The sequence below is a fragment of the Podarcis gaigeae genome (genome assembly GCF_964106915.1).
Source record: "Podarcis gaigeae genome assembly, chromosome: W".
Lineage (NCBI taxonomy): Eukaryota > Metazoa > Chordata > Lepidosauria > Squamata > Lacertidae > Podarcis > Podarcis gaigeae.
Window position 1 is genome coordinate 28,874,157 of NC_139695.1, and position 21,418 is coordinate 28,895,574.

General features: G+C 45.1%; 2 long non-coding RNA genes across 2 annotated transcripts in view; one reads left to right on the forward strand and one right to left on the reverse strand.

The window, feature by feature from the left end:
- The window catches only part of LOC310836093, a 382,060-nt gene that overhangs the window by 4,377 nt on the left and 356,265 nt on the right, over positions 1-21,418 (forward strand). The window lies entirely within an intron of this gene.
- LOC310836100 overlaps positions 17,240-21,418 on the reverse strand; it is a 267,356-nt gene continuing 263,177 nt past the window's right edge. The window contains exon 2 of the long non-coding RNA XR_014559862.1: positions 17,240-17,470. This is a non-coding gene — a long non-coding RNA (uncharacterized lncRNA). The remainder of the gene's footprint in view (positions 17,471-21,418) is intronic.

Below are 21,418 nucleotides of genomic sequence, written 5' to 3' on the forward strand. Positions count from 1 at the left end.
AGGAGATTTCCCCGATTTGAAATTTTTAACTATCTCTCTAATTTCCTCTTCCTCTACCCTTGGCCACTCCTGGAGTTTAATAATTTTATTTTTGGTGGTTTCATTTCCTTTAAGTTCACTGTGTAGATTGTTAAATACAGATGTAAAGTATTGGAACCATTTGGATTCTGCAATTGGTGGTAGAGTTAGTTGGTTTTCGGCTTTCAAACCTCCATACACTAGGTTCCAGAACGCTTTGTTGTTTTTGCTCTGAATTGAGTCAAATAATTGTAGCCATTTTTGGGTTGCGTATTTCTGTTTCTTTTCGGCCAGAATGTAATGATATTTTCTTTTTTCATCAAGATAAGAGGGCTCTAGTTTAGTGCGATTATTTTTAAATGTTTGGCGCAGTTTTCTTTTTAGCTGGAAACATTCATCATCAAACCAAGGGCTAGCGGTATGTTTAAGTACCCAAACTTTAGGTGGAGTACTAAGCTCTACAAACATTTGAAAGATTTCATTATAAATTTTCGGAATATCACTGTAGAAATTAGTGATCTTTAAGTTGGATAATACTTGTTTTCTCAGGTTGGCTGTAAGTTTTTGCCCCACTGCTACACTCATTTCCTGGGACCATTTTAATTGTATTGAGAAGGTTCTATGGTATTGTACTTAGTTATTTTGGTTTCGTCCTTTAAGTTAATAGACAACGATAATGGCTGGTGGTCGCTTTCAGTGCGCGTTCCAATTTTGAAGTCCATGATCGAATTTATAATATTATAAGGGACAAGAATATAGTCGATGACACTGCATCCTCGGGGGGAGAAGTATGTAAACTCCCCGCTTCTATCGCCTTTTGTTGAACCATTCACAATCTGCAAATTAAAGTTGTTACATAATTCAAGTAGGCGTAAGCCTTCGTTGTTAACAACCCTGTCTCTGGAGAATCGTCCTATTTTCAGGGCATGTGCGATATCATTATCAGTATTCCAATTTAGTTTGCTACATAGTTGTTCATTGTTGGTTCCTACTCTGGCATTAAAATCACCTGCTATTATCAGTGAGGCATTTGGGTATTTATCGGTCAGATTTTCTATATAAGAGGTTAGTTGTGACCAGTTTTCACTGCTGCTGTTGTTTTTGGTTGGGGGGATATAGACATTTACAAGTAGCAAAGAATCTTTGTTTTGGGTTAAAAGTAGAGCTTGTGCAAGTGGTAAGCATTCTTCTAGTTGCTTGATTTCAAACCCTAAGTTGTCTTTGATCATACAACAGAACCCTGCTTTCGGCCGGCCCTTCGTGTTTGTTTTCAATGCGGGTTTCGTATAGGAGGTGAAGCCATTGATTTTGATATCTCTAGTTGACCATGTTTCTTGTAGAAGTATTAATTCAAAGTCTTTAAAGAAGTTCATTAGGTCTGGGTCTCCGCCTTTGTTTCCCCACCCTGCGATATTCCAGGACAGCAAGCGTAGGGTCCGTTTTTGAGTTGGTGGCTGGTTGACAGCATTTAGTCATTCTAGTTCTGTTATTAAGTCTAGCGAGGGATTTTGTCTTGTGCAGATACAGCCGTTTGTCGCTGCTTTCGGTGGGGAACATAGTGGTGGATCTTTTAGATTCTTTTTTAAAGTGCGGGAAATTAAAATTTCCTCCCTTTCTTGATTTTCTTCCTTAACTGTTCCTTGTTCCTGAGAAATTTCTGTGGCTGGTGGGCTGTTATGGACAGTTGGACTGTTTTCAGTCTCTACTTCCATTTCTTTGGCCTCATTTGGTGTTGAGCTCAGTGCGTCAGGTCTGTTGGAGGTCATCTTTTGTTCGGCAATGTTAAGGTCCTTTGTAGTACTTAAAGTAGGGGTACCTATTTCGTTTGAAGCTAATATTTGATATCTCAGCCAGGAATTTGTGGTTTCATTACTGGAGCTTTTCCTTGCCATTTCATATTCTAAAGGCGGCTGGATTTGAAGCTCTGCGTCTATACATTTGAAAGTTCCGTTTGTAGCTCTCTTTTTGACTATGCATTTTGGGGAAAAAGCTGGTAAGTGTAAAGTTTGATTGTGTGTTGTTTCTACTGCATTTTGTTGACCCTGTTGGTGAATTTCGGTCAATCTGGCCTGGAGTTTCGTCAATTTACTGAGTATGTTTATTTGTTCTTTATCTGGTAGCTTGGTAAAGTTACTCAGCAGATCTTCTTCTTCTGGGACTGTCCAGTCTATTGTGTCAAGGGCGAGGTTGTTATTTGATGCTACAGTCGCATGGTTTGGGAGCTTGGATTTTTCTTGCGTGATTTTCCGGGTAGCTGGCTGCGGTTTCTCCCATCTACTGGGTTCTTCCACGGGAGTAGGGCAGATGTCGGCTTCTGGTGGAATGGCCTTGTTCATCTTGTTCTGTCTTTTAGATGCAATCAATGGTCTGGGTGATATATCTTCAAAGTGTCGGCGCGGGATAATTCCTTTCTGGGCTAAATAAGCCTTTTCCCTTAAGAGTTTGGTTGGAATTCTATGGCTACCAAATCTTAGTAGTACTTTTTTGGAATATCCATCGTTAGTAAGCCTCTTGACTGCTTTTAAGTCAATGCTTCCACCCTCAAGGCTAAGGAGCAGATTTAGATGATGTCTGGCCCAGAAAGGTGACTCCCAATAAGGTAGAGGCCCTCTATATGGAAAGATGTGGAGAACAATCTCACATGGCCTCAGTATCAGGTTGATTGAGTGAGGGGGGCTTCCTCTGGTTTTTGGCTGGTTTTGAGGCATAAATTTGTATTTGTTCTGTTTATCTCCAGGGCTTGTTAAGGATGGCAAAAAGGGAGTGAGTTGCCTCCTTTCATCTGGGTTGTCCAGCTTCTTGGAGATGTTTTGTAATTGTTCAAAGATTTTTTGAACTGTTTGAGCAGTCAGTAGGCAGCATTCCTCTAGCAGCTCCACCTTTCTATCAATTAGTGCTTGTGCCTCTGTTATGGGAGTAGTAGCCTTGCCCTCATTTATTCCTAGGGATATCTCTTCAATTGTCTTTTCATGCGAAGAGTTGAGGAAGGTTTTGGGAGGAGATACGTGCTGCTTTTGAGGTAGCAGGTAATTATCTAGATTACTCTGTTTGAAACCAGAGAACTCTGTGTCAGTTTCTGTATCAAGACACCTGAGTCTTTTGGCTCTTCTCATTGCTAGATTCTTCTTAAGTCGATGAGATCAGACTTCTAAATAGAGTGATAAAGTGCTAAGGTTCTCAGGTCGCAATCTCGTTCAATTTTCATTCAGTCCTGGCTGGGCTGCTGCGAGGAGTTTAAAACTGGGGCCAATTATAGCACTCCTTTGAAGTACCCCCCCCTTCTTCCCAGTTTGTTAAAACAACTGAGATGTTTGGGGGTCCACGAAGTTAGAAGTAGTGGGAGAAATTTGTGGTTTTATAAATTTGTAGTTTTTAGGGTTAAAAGCCGATTAAAAGTCCTTAAGAATCCTTGGAATAAGTTTATCACAAGGAGTCGACGAGAAACTGGGAGGGAGTGCCTTAATGCCCAGAAGGGAATGTCTGAGAGCCTTCGTTAAAGCTTCATTAGCTTCTTTAAGTCCCGGCACCGAGGAGGATAAGATAAGATGTTCAAAAAGCACAGCGAAATGGTGAAAGGAAATAAAATCCAAAAGGGGAAGGAGAGCCAGCAACATTTAGTTAAAAGATCTCTTTGAGCTCCGATAAGAGCGTCTTACCTCGGCGCCATCTTGAAGACCCCATTAAAAAAGCATATAACAATGATTTAAAAAAGATTCACTCTAGCTTTCTGAGATGTATTCTTGGACTCCCAGCTATGATCAAATATGAAACAATGTGTGCAGAAATAGGCATACACACAATGGAATATTGGGCATGGTCCACCTCAATAAAGTATTGGTTACGCTGCCACTTTCGCTGCCCTCCATCAAGTCTGCTCGCTGATTTGCTCAAAGACTCCTATAAATCAAGATGGTATCAGCACCTCGAAAAAAAGATTGAATCTTTAGGCATCGAGCTGGAGCCCCTGTACAATTCTAGTGAGCAATATATCTCCCATAATATCCTAACTAGACTAAAGGATGTCGAGAGACAAAATATTATGGCAGCTGTAAACAAAATTTGCTCCCCCATATTCTATGAATTAAATATCTTAGATAGCAGAGCCAATTACGTCACTAAACTAATAATCCCAGCCCAACGTAGGGCTTTTATGCTGGCCCGTTTGAATGTTTTTCCCTCAGCATTTGTCAGGGGAAGATATCAAAACATTCCTAGAAACAAGAGACTCTGCAGATGCTCTATGAATGTCCCGGACACTGTAGAGCATATTCTCCTTCATTGCCCATTGTACAGTACGCTCCGTCAACGCGTGCTGTCCCCTCTTTTGGGTGGTCTGGAACCGCAGCAAGGTGAATGTGTGGGTTTCTACCTATCCGACGTTGACCAAAGGGTAATGGCGGGGGTAGCCGAGTTTTTGGTAGCAGTCCTCCAAGGAACAGGATAACAAGGAAAACCACTGACTCTATATGTATATATATATATGCATTTAGCAAACTGCTGCCTTTTTATATATATTTCAAGGCTTTTATATGTTATTTTCTCTTTTAAGGTTTTATTTCCATAATGCCTAATAAAGGTTTGATAAAGTAGTAGACTTGGAACATGCCAGAATTAGAACTTCAAAGGACAACAGAGTAAACAAAGCAGGAGTGACCCTTTACCAAATGGCCATTCGCCTGAATCTAGTCTTCTTGAACGGCACCTTCCCCCCCGACATACCGGGGGAGTTCACTCACCTGGGACTAGCATCTAACAGTGTTATCGATTACTTCTTGATCTCTGCAAATTTGGCCGTTAATGTACTTTCCTTCCAAGTTGAAAACCAACATTTCAGTGACCACCTTCCAATAGTGACCACTTTGTCATTGTTCCGGTGCCAGAAGGACTATAAACACTCAGTCCTTCTGGAAACCTCATCATCGACCAAAATAAGAGGGATCAAATGGTCGGAGGCTGTGGCCAAAAATACCAGGAATTTTTTCATAGGGAAATCATTGCCTATCTACCTCAAGTAACTACTGATTTACAAGACTTCAATTCGGTTTTGAAACTTTTTAACCTTCTTATAACAAACCTTACCCCTTTTTTTACATCACCTCCTCAAAAGGCGAAAGTGGCGCATTGCAGTACTGGGGCCCCTTGGTTTAACACCTCTTGCAAACAAGCAAGATCCCTTCTTCATTCTATCTATAATGAATACAAAAACTCTAATGCCCAGGCTCTACCACCCTCCTATTTACAAGCCAAAAGAGCATACAAACAGACTTTAAAGCTGGCCAAACGCGAATGGTACCAAAAGCGTTGGCGAGCCTTGATTGCGGCCTCTAGATCCCGCAGACCACAGGAATTTTGGGCTCTGATAAACAAAAGAGGAAGGAAGTACCCACTGGCGATTATCCCTGCGCCCACATGGGAACAATTCTTGAGTAAATATTTCTCTTTGGCAGAGGAATCCAACTCATCCACGGAATGCCGAGCCGACCATCTACCTTTGTGGCCCTCTACCGACCCAGAGCTGATAATGGACTTGATACTAGATCTGAAAACGGGCAAAGCCCCTGGGCCGGATCTAGTCCCTGCTGAGGCTATTGTTGCGCAACCGAGGTGGTGGGCTGAAATTCTGGCCAAAGTCTTTGATGCAATTAATTCTACGGGGCTTATCCCTAGGTCATGGAAGGAGGCCGTGATCGTACCAGTCCATAAAAAGGGTCCCCCTGCTGACCCAGAGAACTACCGGAACATCAGCCTTTTGTCTATCATCGGGAAAATCTATGCAAAATTTTTGCTGTCTAAGCTGTCCCATTGGGCATACGACTCAAATTTGATTGGCCATGAGCAAGCGGGCTTTAGGAACAATTATTCGACCACCGACCATATGGTAATTATGTATCATCTTGCCAGAAAATATTCTGCCCCGAGTCGGGGGCGCCTATGTGTCGCTTTCATAGACTTAAAGGCCGCCTTCGACAGTATCCCAAGAAACTGTCTATGGAAGAAATTAGAGAGATGGGGCATAGATAGAAGGCTGTTATGGCTTATAACCCAATTACACCACGGGTCGTCGGCTAGAGTGAGACTCACACCGGCGGGAAACCTATCCAATGAGGTCCCAATAGAGGAGTGCGCCAAGGCTGCATTTTGGCCCCACTCCTCTTCAACTTGTTTATTAGCGACATGAAGCTCTTTCTGAGTGAGTCTCAAGCCAACATTCATGCCCCCCGCCTAGCTGATTTTCGCTGCCCTCTGCTCCTATATGCTGACGATGCAGCGATCCTTTCCTACTCTAGAGTCGGTTTATGCAGAGCTCTAAAGATTTTTGCGGCTTATTGCAAACTCAACCATCTGACAATTAACCATGGAAAATCTAAAGTACTGGTCTTTACCAGGTCTCGGAAAACTTACAGCTGGAAGTTAGATGGAGTCCAATTAGAACAGGTTTTCAAATTTAAATACCTGGGAGTCTTTTTTCACTACAACCTAAGCTGGAAGTCACAGATACAGTATCTACTGAACAAAGGGAAAACAATACTTTACACTCTACTCCAATTTTTTGCGGTCGACGGAGCCTCCCACATCCCTTCTGCATTGAAGGTGTACCACGCAAAAGTGGTTTCCACCCTCTGTTATGCTGCCCCACTCTGGGCCCCAGGGTCCAATTTAACATCGCTGGGGACATTGCAAAATCAGTTTCTCCGTCGCCTCCTGAAACTCCCCATGTGTGTGAGCAATGCAGCCATACATCTGGAGCTAAGGATTGCATCATTGGAGACTGTCATCTGGAAGCGAGTCTTTGGCTACTGGCTGTCCAGCTGGCATAGGCTTCCTGACCATTACCTCTTTCAGTGCCTCTGGCGGGATGACTTTGTTAATCCGTGGGCAGGAAAAATCCATGCCAAACTTCTGAGCATCGGAATTTCCCCAGCAGACTCCTTAAAGATGAACCTACGCTCAGCCAAAAGCCTTATCGAGCAAAGATTAGCAGACATTGAAAATCAACACAACCTCTCCAGGGGTGGGGGTGTCTGCTCCCCCAGGTATCATGGAATAACCCCACCACTTGGCCTTCCATCATATATGTCATCTCTTTCATCTGTACCACACCGACTTGCATTTATTCGTGCAAGGTTCAATGTTTTTCCATCGAACCTGCTGAGCCACAGATTTTCCAAGGGTTTGGTGTCTCCGCTATGCGAGTGTGACGGGAAAACAGTTGAATCTCTTCCACATATAATGTTCAACTGTCCCTTACATAGCATAGCCAGGACTAAATTCCTGGGTCCTGCTTTACTGCGCTTGGTTGGCAGGCCTGTTGAGTCACATGCCGCACTGCTTTTGCAGGATACAGATCCTTCTGTAACTCTGCAGGTGGCGAGATTCCTGAATGCGGTTATCTCACACACAAAAACCACCAAAAAACAACATCAACAACAAAAACTAATCGGACAGTTATGATGAGAGTGCATGACGGATCTCGTCTCCAGTTCTCCTTTTTTCTGTGAACCGTCCCTTGGATCTTTCCGGGCCCCAAGCTGTTATTTGTCACTGCTCAATGACCCACCCTTGCATCGTGGTGTTCCCCTTCTGTTGTTAGATGTATTGGTTTTTATGTTTCTGTGCTTTTATGTTTGTACATATTTTATGGGCTAATAGCCGTAAATAAATAAATTTAAAAATTCACTCCCAAGGTAAGGGGAAGAGACATGGCTAAGATGGCAGGACAGCTTACTCTATGGTGTTAACCCCTTCATGCACTAATTAGACTGAAGCATGTTGGTTATATGAGACTGGTTATCCCACACAACATGCTCTCACACAACCCATGCCCTCCAACTGAAAACCCATTTCCTGGACAATATCAACATTGTGTTTTGTGCCTGTGAACTGCACAGTGCATATTTTTATTAAAAAAGAAAACAGCCCAGTGTTTCAGCTTCTCAGAGTTGTTTTATTCAGTGCGCTGCTACAGCTTGTCACACCCAAATCCTCCAAAGGAATCTGCCAAAGTGCTTTTCCAGGCAAAAGGGGGCAGAGGGAGAGAAACCAAGAACCTCAAATTCACTAGACCAGGGGTGGGGAATTGTGTGGCCCTCTAGATGTTGTTGGATTCCATCACCCCTGACCGTCGGCCATGCTGCCTGAGGCAGAAGGCCATTGGATCTGGCAATATCTGGGAGCCCACAAGATTCCCTGCCCCCGCCCTACACAAACAACCAGGCACTCAGCTGTGAGGCACACCTCTTACCAGAGGGAGGGTCACTCCAGAGGCAGCTGTGGCATGGGGGTGCTGGTTCATGCCTTTGTGGGCACATTTGAGGATTAAAGAGGACCCCCTAGGAAGCATGCTTGGAGATCTTCCTTACCACGTGGCTCTCTGGCAAAAAAACAACAGTACTAACGGCCATATGGAACCACACCTCAAAGCTGGATCAGACTTCCCAGATTCTGTAGCCTACATCAGGAGGAAGACTGGGGCAGAGGGGCCTAGAGTGGGAGTCAGAGCTGCTCTTAGGGCTGCATGTCTGAAGCATGGGCAGAAATCTTTGGGTGTGAGGTTGCATGGGGCTGTCTCTTTGTTTTTTGGTGATGCCAAGCCGCCAGCCAGCCAGAGGCAGGCAACCAACTGGCTTCAGGGGCAAGCTCCTTTGCAAAGCCAGTCTGATTTCACCAAATGCAATGACAGAGTGACCATTCGGCCCATGTTCTGCTTCGCTGTGAAATGGCGTGTGTTCCTCAACCCAGAGAACCTCTCGTGCAACGTCAAGCTGGTCTAAGGAAGAAAAGCATAAGAGTTAGTCTTGAATCCCCACACAGATGTGCTGGGAGATGCCTGCACACCGCACACGTAAAGCACATCTCCTCCCACCCACACCCAAAAAGTCCTGGGAACAATGGTTTGTTAAGGGTGCTGGGAATCGTAGCACTGTGAAAGGAAAAGTAAGGTTCTTAGGATGCTTTGGAGGGGGTGGAATGTTGAATACACAGCGGCCACATGGACGGATGGACACACCCACACCCACATACCCCAGCATAGCTTCAACGTTTAGCACAAAAAGTCTTCAGCCAGATGTCATGCAACCCTTTGGCAGGGGCAACTTATCATTTTATTGATTTTCCATAACAACAACTAAAAAGGCGGCCAATCTTGCACAGGAGTGTTGCCATTTAAACTGCTGGTGTGACGTAGGAACCCGAACAAAGAGAAGGAACCAGCTACCCAGAGTCTGCTTCCGATAGCCCTTGTTCTCCACCTCCCTCTATCCTAATCAGCCGCAAACAAGAGTTCAGATTTGAAAGCCTTGTTATCACCTCATTCCCTTCAATTAGCCAGCTGCTCTGGCAGATGACATCAGTTCCTTCCCGCTCCCAATATTCCTGCTCCTAACCTGGTTAGCCATAGCCCGGAAGGTGAATCTCAGGGGAACGCCTTTGGGCTGGGAAGGGCTCCTGGCCTGTGAAATGCGCTCAAAATGTAAAGATGCCTTCTTTCCAGGGAGCCAAGGGAGAAGGGGGGAATTTGAAATACCTCCCAAACTTCCCACGTCAGAGATGCAGGAGTTGCGTCACCTCCAACTTCCTCAGGGATGAAGCAGCTACGAAAAACAAAGCATCCCACCTGGGCACGGTTTCTGAGAGAGCAACAGCAGAAGACCCAGACTCTGGCAAGATGAGCATTTGCCCAGTGGATTCTGGTCGCTCCATGAGGGCAGACAGGGGATGGCTGCGGTGGCCGCCAGCCCCTTCCCACGCCATCTCAGATACAGAACACATTTGCTCTGCCACTCCTTGGCTCTGGCGCCACCTACTGTTGGCCTCCTTGCCTTCCACCCTCCCAGTCCCAATGAGCACCATCCACCCCTGGTCCAGAGGCGCAGAGCAGTAGTTAGGTGATCTTGCGCCCCGGCAGAACCGTCCAGATGGCGCCCCCAGCCAGGGACAAGTTAGCTCTTCTTTCCTCCGCTCGTCCAACCCCCCCTCCACCCATTCAATTCACCCTGGAACTACAAGTATCAAAAAGTACAATGTTAGAGGCTTCCCCCCCACCCCATAGCAATATAATTGGATTCAGCTAGCTGGTCAGTCTACTTTCGGTTTCCCTCCTGGCTCCTTGTTAAATTAATACTGCATCAGAAACTTCCCAAGCAGATATCCAAAGTTCTTTGGCATTTCTCCAGTTGTTAATGAGATGTCTCTTCTAGTCCAGGGGAGTCTTTTCATCTTCTTCCAGGAAACTAAGAGTCGAAAGCCTTGATTTTCCTTTTTTTTTTCCTTTTTCCAGTCATTTCCACAGTTAGTCATTATTAGAGTTATTAAAACCTTATTATATTAACAAATTTTTTTAGTCTCCCTTGCTTTCCTGGTGACCTTCAGCTTAAACACAAACTGCTCTGGAGTGAGAAAAACCCTTCACACTCCAAAAGCCCAGCTGGAGGGACCTGGAAGTGTGCGGGGAAGAGCAGTTTTGTAGTGGGTTTGTTGCACAGGAGCACCAAGTTCACTAACTGGCTGATTCAGAGTGAATCCCATTCAAAAAGAGTGCAATGGTGTGTGTTTCAGCCAGCCATCCGGCTGCTGCAACTATTCCCTGGGTGCCACCACACTGTCCTGTCTGTGTGTTTGGAAGGGAATGGGAGCTATGCTCCCCCCAGAGACACTCCACTCCTCCTTCCTTAGCTGTGTTGCTCAACAGTTGAGGCAACCTTCACAGTTCTGGGATGCCGAGGAAGCGAACCAATAGTCATGTTCATCTGTACTGGCTCAGTTACAGATAGGTAGCCGTGTTGGTCTGCCATAGTCAAAACAAAAAAATTCCTTCCAGTAGCACCTTAAAGACCAACTAAGTTAGTAAGCTGTTAGTAGCAAGGTATCTGAAGAAGTGTGCATGCACACGAAAGCTCATACCAAGAACTAACTTAGTTGGTCTTTAAGGTGCTACTGGAAGGAATTTTTTTTGTTTTGTACTGGCTCAGTATGCCCTATTCTGACAGGTGCTGCCTTTCATATTCACGCCCAAGAGCCTTTCCGCTCCAGAGATCTGGGGCTGAACCCGGGATCTGCATGCCAAGGCTGGAGTAAGAAAGAGCCCCAGTTGACGCGCCGGGCACCCCTGGTTCCCCCTCGGCAGTGGCAGCGCAGGCAGCAGTCTCAGCAGCCCGGAGCCAGCCTGGTAGTGCACTTGGCTCTGGCTGGCTTCAGGAGCTGCTCATTGCCGTGGCACCCGCCATTTTGACTCGCCGGAAGTCCCCATATGATGTGTCTTGGGCCGTTGAACCAATCACGCAACATTCCTTCCCTACTAATAAATCTACAACACTTAAAATATAAGTCTGGGGGCCTTATATGAAATCCGGGGACATTCCGGGGACGGATTTTGTTGGGGACAGATTTTTAAATCCGGGGACTGTCCCCGGGAGACGGGGACATCTGGCAATCATTCCGTAATAGGGCCAGTATGTCAGCCTTCTCCGCCTCCTTAAAGAGGGCGTTTAGAAGCACTTGTACGTCTGGCCATACGGGATTGTGAGTGGAGAAGGTGGCGCAGTCTGGATGAGTCCCTCTGTCTTGCTCTTTGGTCACTGTGACCGAGCACCATTTTGGGCCGATCAGGATCTATGGGGAAGGGGATCCACCCAGAAGTTGTGGAGGGAACGGGAAGAGAAGCTTGGTCAAGAGACTGGCTCATGTCAGAAGGAGGCCTGACTGCATCCTTGGCAAAGCCCAGGGCAGGGCAGGAAGGCAGTGAGGCATCTAATCATAAGCCTGCATTTTTATCAGAGCTTATATATTTCGATCGGGACGCAGGTGGCGCTGTGGGTTAAAGCCTCAGCGCCTAGGACTTGCCGATCGAAAGGTCGGCGGTTCGAATCCCTGCGGCGGGGTGCGCTCCTGCTGCTCGGTCCCAGCGCCTGCCAACCTAGCAGTTCGAAAGCACCTCCGGGTGCAAGTAGATAAATAGGGACCGCTTACCAGCGGGAAGGTAAACGGCGTTTCCGTGTGCGGCTCTGGCTCGCCAGAGCAGCGATGTCACGCTGGCCACGTGACCCGGAAGTGTCTCCGGACAGCGCTGGCCCCTGGCCTCTTGAGTGAGATGGGCGCACAACCCCAGAGTCTGTCAAGACTGGCCCGTACGGGCAGGGGTACCTTTACCTTTACCTTATATATTTCGATCAGGGCCTGTATCTTAAAATGAGCTTAAAGATTTTCAAATGTTTCATGCCAGGCAGAAGACTAAAAAACCTTGGCAAGATGTTTTTCCTCCTAAGACAAGGGGGCCCCCTGATTTATAGCAGAAAACAATTCTCAAAGTCGTAAAAAGGGAATTACAGGCTGAGAGCCAAGGTTACACTGACCCTACAAATTAAGGGTTGGTAAATAGTAAAATGAGCCATATCTTCTTCCTAAGGTTAAAAAGGCCAAGAGCAGTGAAAAAGGCAACTGGCTTGGCTGGAGAAGAAGAAGCTTCTCTCTATTTTTTATTTTGAGGCTGGAAACTGTTCCTTCCTTTTCTGTTTGAGAAGGTTTAATTCTTTTAAAAGGCTACCTATGATAATGTATGAAATATATTAGCTTAAATGTAATTATGCAAAGGATTTAAGAAATGCTAGATTCTTATTTCATAGAGTCATATTGCAATAGGAGACCAGAGGGGCAAATGAGCCCAGCCTCCTGCCAGACAGGAGACGCCATCGAGCACTCCTGATATATGGTTGTCAGGCCTTTTTGTTTAGACACCTTCAAATGAAGGAGATCTTTCAATGTTGATGTGAACTCAAGATCCTTGAAGATAAAAATTTAAGATTAACCATCTGTTTTGGAAGGCAATAGGGCAAGGAGAGCAAGAGGTGAGCTGGTAATTAAGATTCCTTGTTGAGACACATGTAAGATATATTACTACTTATTTGTCATTTATAGATATAAGAATATATAGCTCTTTGTGTTCCATAAAAGGACAGAAGGAAATGGGTGTATCTTTTGTGATTGGTTCTAGCAAACAGCCAATAGGAATTTCAACCAGGCTGATTGGACAGAGGCAGCCAAAGGAGGAGCAAGGGGGCTGGATTAAGGAAATATAAGTGCTGCACAGAATGGCAGGAGGCCAGGCCAGAGCTTGGTAACCATACCACTGTGCCTCTCATTTATTTGTCTGACAAATAAATTATTATTTTAATTTCTCTATTGCTGCGTTGAATATTTCATTCCAGCTAAGCGTTAACCACAAGCAGGGTGCTACAGCAGCATTGCCCAGCGGGAAGGCATTCGGAGGCAAATCATCAGCAAGGAGCAGAAAATCCCCTTCCCTTCCCTCAAGAAGACTGAAGAATCTCTAGTCGGCCTTCAGGTGAGTTCAGCATCCCAGGTCTCTGGGGTGTTCCTGTCCATTAGAAAGTTGACTCGAGGCTCCGTCAACTGAGCCCCTACACTCCTTGCGTACATGGAAGGGGCACAGAAAGGATGGGAGGCAGCCTTTTCCTGGAGCCGTCTTACCTGCAGCAGTTCACTCGCTGGCTGCTGACCCTTTTCCTCCATCACCTGGATGATCCTCTCAAGAGAGGAGAGTTTCCTGCAGAGTCTGGCCAGCTGCTCATCCCTTCTCCCTGCAATCTCCTTCTCCACCTCTTCCACATGATTCAGCAGACGCTTTTCTTCTTCTTCTTCCAGGAACTGGCGCAGTTGTCTCAACTTCTCCACAGTCTTCAGCCTCTTCGCTCACAATTAGGATTAGGATTTGAAGTGAACTGCTTCCACCCTCTCAGCTCACAAGTCCTCAGGCTTCTCCTTGACTGCTTTTCACATAATAAACAACAATGGGAAATAAACTCCATTTAGCTGCATTCAAAGGTGAACTTACCTAATTCGCAATTCTTGGGAAAATATGGAGACCAAAACAGCTATCTTTTGAAATTCACACCTCTGAATTTCTCAAGGTTGACCCAGCCAGGTAATGTTCACAAAAAATGAATTTCTGAGGGTAAAGCACCTATCAACATATTTATACGAGAAGGTAGCCACCCTAGCATTTGTTTTTTTTTTAAAAAAAAAAAATAATATTTATTACTTTTAAAGATTACAAAAAAGGAAAAGAAAAGAAAAAAAGACAAAAGAGAAAAAACAAAGGAGAAAAAAACAATACAATACAATATATAGACAATACAAAACACAACCTAAACCCATTAAACTAAACACATTAAACTAAACTAAACAAAACCGAATCCCTAAGCCTAACCCTAACCCTAAATAAAACAAAACAAAAACAATTTAAAAACATACACCACACCTTTTCCATACTCTATCTTTCATTCCCTTGTTTCCTCGACCTCCTCTCACCTTCCTTTTTGTATTCCACTTCTATTAATTGTTTCAGCAAATCCTTTCCATCTTTCTCTATTTTCTATCATATTATAAATAACATATTTTTTAACCTTATTTTCCATTAAAACTAAAATACTTATATATGCTTAACTCTTTATAACATTTCTGCTAAGGCCATAAAATATCATTCCACCATTTTTCTATCACTCATTAATTTTACAATATTTCTATATATAAACTTTAAATTTTCCAATCTTCTTCCACCATCTCCTCTCCCTGGTTTCGGATTCTGCCAGTCCTTTCCGTCAATTCCATATAGTCCATCAACCTGGAGATCTTATGTCCGAGGCTCTTAACTCTTTTCCAGGTCCCTTCTGCAGGTCTTCTTCATATTCTTTAATGCTAAAGAGCAAATCTCGGGAAAACTCCAACCTAACAATACTTTTATTCCTTCTGGACAGGTCAGCCAAATTTCCATAGTTGAAGCTAAGATCCATAAAGTGTTTCAGAACATATTTCAGGATTCCTCCAAATCCAAAGGCCCCCAGAACTTCTTTTTTTTAATAAATATTTATTAAGATTTTTTGTAAAGAAAATACATAGATAATAAACAACATTGCTTAAATCATAACAAAATTTCATAACTTGTTTAGACTTCCTCACGTCTCCTGCTCTCACTTACATTGTCGAGAAGTTTTTTCCAAGCAAATTATCATCTTGTTTACAATCTTATATTCACTCATTTAAGTATAGTCTAACAATTCTCCAAATGGTTTGTATTTTCCTTGATCTCACTTATCATCAAATTCCAATCTAATTTAGTGGTGACCAATTATTTATGATCAAGCATCCTTCTTAACATTCAACCAGATTACAATATTTTTGTAAATAAATCCTAAATTTCTTCCAATCTTCTTCAATCTTCTCTTCTCCCAGGTCTCGGATTCTGCCAGTCATCTCCGCCAGTTGCATATAGTCTATCAGCTGCATCTGCCACTCTTCCAGTGTGGGTAGATCTTGAGTTTTCCAGTTCTTAGCGACGAGTATCCTTGCTGCCGTTGTTGCATACATGAAGAATGTTCGGTCCTTCTTTAACACCTTCTGGCTGACAATACCCAGGAGGAAGGCCTCTGGTTTCTTAGTGAAGGTATACTTAAATACCTTTTTCAACTCGTTATATATCATTTCCCAGAAGGCCTTCACTTTAGGGCAAGTCCACCAGAGGTGAAAGAATGTTCCTTCATTTTCTTTACATTTCCAACATTTATTATCAGACACATGGTATATTTTGGCAAGTTTAACTGGGGTCATGTACCATCTATATATCATTTTCATTACATTTTCCTTCAGAGCATTACATGCAGTGAAGTTCAGCCCAGTGGTCCACAAACTTTCCCAGTCCTCAAACATAATGTTATGCCCAATATCCTGTGCCCATTTTATCATGGCCGATTTAACCATTTCGTCTTGTGTGTTCCATTTCAACAGCAAGTTATACATTCTTGAAAGTACCTTAGTCTTAGGTTCTAACAGTTCTGTTTCCAACTTCGATTTCTCCACCTGGAACCCTAGCTTTTTGTCATTTTTAAAGACTTCTTTAATCTGAGCGTAATGTAACCAGTCTCGCACTTTATCCTTCATTTTCTCCAAACTCTGCAATTTCCAATTGTCTCCATCTTTTTCTAGTATTTCCCAATACTTTGGCCATTTGGCCTCCATATTGGGTCTTTTTCGGGCCTTAGCCTCCAGCGGCGAGAGCCACCTTGGAGTTTTATTTTCCAATAAGTCTTTGTATTTTGTCCAGACATTGAATACTGCTTTCCTGACAATATGGTTCTTAAAGGCCTTATTGATCTTTACTTTGTCATACCATAAGTATGCATGCCAACCAAAAGCGTTGTTAAAACCTTCCAAATCCAATACATCAGTGTCTTCTAGAAGTAGCCAGTCTTTTAGCCAGCAGAAAGCTGCGGCTTCATAGTACAGCTTTAAGTCTGGCAGGGCAAAGCCCGCTCTTTCTTTCGCATCAGTTAATATCTTAAACTTAATTCTGGGCTTTTTGCCCTGCCAGACAAATTTAGAAACATCTCTCTGCCACTTCCGGAAACACTCCGCCTTGTCCACAATTTGCAATGTTTGAAACAAAAACAACATCTTTGGCAATACATTCATCTTAATAGCAGCAATTCAGGCCCCCAGAACTTCAATCTCCTCCAGACCCAAGTCCATGTCCCAGAAGTCAGTTAATCCCTGCATAGAGGGATCTTTCCAACTTTCCTTCTTCTGTCCAAGCCGGGATCCGATCCTCAAAATCTGACTTTTTCTAGATTCAATCATAAAAGGCCTCACCTTGTAGTCCTCAATTTGCTTCTGTAAGACTAAGGATCCCGCTTGTATTACTTTAGGTTCAACAACAACAGCTTTCTCCTTCTCCTCCACAATTTGTCCTGCCAAAGTAGATTCCTGTACCAAGTCCTGAATTACTTCTGTGTTGATGCTCACTTTTTGTCTCAAATTAATCACTTTCTGTTCCAAATTATCAATTTTAAAAGTCATGTCATCCGTCTTCTTATGAAGCTGTTCCAGCGAATAGTTTATCTTACATAATACAGTCACTATGGCTTCTCCTGTCAACATTTTAAAATGGTCCAAGGTCAATCTCTGGTTCTCACAATTCCTTATCTTGCAGCTGGCGATTCCCCAGTTACACTCCTGTAACAGTTTCAAAAGCTCCCTCTAGAGGGAAACAGTCTCCACTTGTATCAATCCTTTCAAACACAACTCAAACCATAAAAATAGTTTCAATTTTCAGTTACTTTTCCTCCTTTTTAAACGCAGAAGAGGGCAATGGAAACAGTATCTTTCTCTTATTTAGCTAGCTGTCAAATATGTTCTGTTCGCAGTTAATGAACTCTTTCTGGCAGCCCGTTTCCAGGTTCAGAGCAGTGGTAATTTGATTTTTCACTCTCTCCTGCAGGCTCGCTAGGTCCAAAATTTCCCCCCTCTTCTCCTGCTTCCAAGGGGGGTTTTGTAATTTTAACCGATGGAAATTTAATCCTTTGCCAAAAGCTTTCAAAGACTTTACTTGTAACGTCTTTGCTTCAATCTATTTACAAAAGCGGAAGGCGGACTTCCTGTTTAAGACCTTCCCGCTTTGGTGCCAAATTAAGATCCAATTTTTCGTTCTACTCACGGGTAGTTGTTTAAAGTCCAATTGTCCACAGGAAAAAGTCAGCGCTCTCCGGCAACAGCAATGCGGCTTCACTCCGTGAAAGAAGCAGTCAATTTGAAGCACCGCGCCACTCACCCCACGTCGCTTTGGATCCCCAAAACAGGGTTTCCCCGCGAGTAGGGGAGGCGCAAAGGGTGCCAGCCGAATCCCAGGTTCACAAGCTTCTCCCGCTTGTGATTTCAGTGGGTCTCCGCCTTCGCCGTGGCGGTCTGTCAGGGAACTGCCATCGGAAGGGCAGGTGGTGGAAGGGCTCACGGAGGTTAGGAGAGACTCAGCAGCAGAGGAGGGAACCAGCAGGGGGAGAGAAGGAGCTCCGAGGGAAAGTGAGTCGGAGGGATGGCTCAGGGACACTTCCAGCGAAAACAGTGGGGAAGTTTCAGGACCTCCTATAGGGACACCCACCCCTCGCCGGAAACTGTCGCGCCGAGAATCCAGAAGACGCGTTGCCGTTAAGGAGCTTTTATGTTGGAAGAGATTCCGCAAACGCCCACTGTCAGATTCTGCCAGCGATTGAGGGAGTCATGCTTAAGAGGCTCCGCTATAGACAGAGCTTTGATAATCAGGCCAAACTCTGAGGGACTAAGCTTTTACGCACAAGCAGCTCATCATCCCATCACAGCAATCCGACAGTCCCTGAAAGCCGCTTGTGCAAGGAGAGGCATCATGAGCAACCCAACCGGAGCCGGAGACGCAGGAGGAGCTGGAGCGGGTCCAAGCCTGGAAGAAAGGTACAGGGTGTTGGAAGTCCAGCTAGCGCTGCAAACGGCAAGGCTCGAGGAGAGGCAGGCTCAGGATGCAGAAAAGGGAAAAACCACCCCACTCACAAGAAAGGTGCCAGGATTGGTGCAAAAGTTTGGGGGTGATCCCAGGAACTATCAAGCCTTTAGGACAGAGATGCAATATGCCTTCAATCTGCAGTTTGATGACTTTCCCGATGAGGAATCGAGGGTAGCGTTTGTGATTGGGCATCTTGAAGGGGGGGGGGGCGAAAGACTGGGTGAGGCCCCTGATGGCAGCGAATAATGACGCCCTAAAGGACTCGAGGAAGTTTTTTCGCTCCATGGATCTGATGTTTTCCAGCGAGATTGAGCAGGGAGTGGTGCGCAGACAGTTAATGGCGTGTAAACAGGGGAACCGATCTGTCCGTGAGTACTGGACTGAGTTCACCATGTTGATCCATAAATTGGGGTGGGACCTGTCGGCGGAACCGATACAAATGCTGTTCGAAGAAGGGCTATCTTCGGCGGTGAAGGACGAACTTTCCCGGGCGCCCAGGGCGGAGTCTATGGACCAGCTGACTAAATCCGCGCTGGCCATAGGAGCACACCAGGAGGCGAGAGCTTTGGAGAAGCGGGAAGGGAAGGGGGAACGTTGGAGGGATTTCCGCATTCCAGAGATTCCAGAGCAGCATTCCCCGCCAGTAGAGCCAATGAAAATTGGAACAGCGCACGCGCGCGCAGTTTCAAACCCCAACGAAGGGCGGAAGAAGGAGGGAAAGAGCGCCAAGAAATGTTTTCTCTGCCAACAGCCAGGTCACTTTGCCAGAGTGTGCCCGCAAAGAAAGGAATGGCAAGGGATGGCGGGAGCTGTTGGGGGGGAGGAGGAGGAAGTTAAGGAGCAAGTAAAAGCCAACGCCTGGCTGCCACCATCGGGGCACAGCAGCCAGGCCAAAGAGCAGTGAATGTGCCCACACCGGAACCCCCAAGACCAGCGCTTGTAATAGAGGTGTTGCTAGAGCTGCCAAACGGACACCCACTAAAGATAAAGGCGCTACTGGACTCAGGCAGCTCCTGTAATTTTATGAGTAAGGGGTTTGCAGCCGAACACCAGATACAGACTATCCCTTTAAGCAACCCTTTGCAGGTGACCACGATTGATGGGAGGGAGCTGTTGGGGGGAGAAGTTAACCAACAGACTGTCCCAATGATAATGAAGGTGGCAAGACACACAGAACTGATAGCGTTTAATGTGGCCGCCTTGGGAGGAGCGCCCATTATTTTGGGGATGAGCTGGCTAGCGCTGCATGATCCGCTAGTGGGATGGCACCAGCGGGTAGTTTCCTTTGGGTCAGCACATTGCATAGAACACTGCAAGGAGGGGAAGGCTCAGGAAGGAGCCAAGGCCACTCTAGCAGGGACGAAAGTAACGGATAAAGGGAAGGTGCCCCGACAATACGCCGACCTGGGTAACGTCTTCAGCGAAAGAGAAGCAGATAAACTGCCCCCGCATAGACCCTTTGACTGTCAAATCAACCTACTCCCTGGGGCCCAGCTGCCAGTGGGCAAGCTGTACGCCATGTCCGATAGGGAAATGCAGGAGTTAAGGGAGTTCATTGACAAAAACCTGAAACGGGGTTTCATCAGAGAGTCAAGAGCGGTGGGGGGCAGCCCAGTGTTTTTTGTGGACAAAAAAAACACGGATAAACCCAGGCTTGTAGTGGATTACAGGGCCCTGAATGCCGTGTCGGAACCAGTGGCTTTCCCCATGCCCAGAATTGATGACATTTTGACCCGAGTGAGGAAGGGAAAGATTTTTACCAAACTGGACCTGAGGGGGGCGTATAACCTGATACGGATGAGGAAGGGGGATGAATGGAAAACCACCATGTTCACCCCTTTAGGGGCTTTTGAGTATCTCGTTATGCCCTTCGGTCTACAAGCAGGCTCAGCCTGTTTTCAATCATTCATGAACCACATCCTGGGACCTTTGCTTTACAAGAATTGCGTGGCCTTCTTAGATGACGTGTTGGTATACTCAGAGAACGAGGAGCAGCATGTAAGGGACGTCCGGGAAGTACTGGGCAAGCTGCAAGCCAACCAGCTGTGGGTGAAACTGGAGAAGTGTCAGTTTCATACCAAGGAGGTGGAATTCCTGGGGTACCGCTTGTCAGACAAGGGATTGGCCATGGATCCCGGCAAGGTTCAGGCGGTACTGGAATGGAAGACCCCGAAAACGAAGAAGGACGTGCAAAGGTTCCTAGGGTTTGGAAACTGTCCCATTAAACTTTAATTAGTTTAATGTAAATGCCCAGTGCGCTTCCATCGTCACAAGTCCCACTACAGCAGAGCATTTCGCGCAGCAGTTTAAGAAGAGCAGGAGAGGCAGTATCTTTTCAAAGAGGAGTCTTGGAGCATGCGGTTTGGAACTCAAAGATAAGGTTTATTTACAAAACAAAAAAAAACCCGGCGACGAACCACACATATCAGCAAACACGCCCAAAAGGGGAGAAGGGAGGAGCAAACACACAGGAGACTATTTATACAAACTCATGTTCCTGGAAGCCTAATGACTTCCAGCTGCTCAGTGATTAGAGCGTTTCTGCTACCTTTTAACCCTTTGATAGCAACACCCCTCTCGCTCGTAACACTGAGCTGTACCAACCTTAATTCAAATTTAAACCTGAACAGAAACATTTATGAGATTGCGGACTCAAAGCTTTCGTAAAACCATCTGCGAGATTTTCTTGGCTTGGACAATACTTTAGTTCAATTAAACCTTGTTTTACACTTTGGCATACATTTTGATAACGGATATCCAAGTGTTTTGTGTGTGCCTTGAATTGACCTGATTTAGCTAGTTTAATACAAAGTTGATTGTCTTCCCACACTCTGATAGGTAGGGAACATTCTCCAAACAATTCTTGTACCAGTTGCTTATAAAATTCCAGTTCTCTACACACATCTGATAATGCATTGAACTCAGATTCAGTTGAACTTAAAGCTATAAGTGATTGCTTTCTTGATCTCCAACCAATTAGTGCATTTCCAAATTTTATCGCCATTCCTGACACTGATTTTCTATCTGGTCCAGCATCTGCCCAACTACTGTCGGCCCAACATTCAAGTTGTGTGCTGCCCTCTG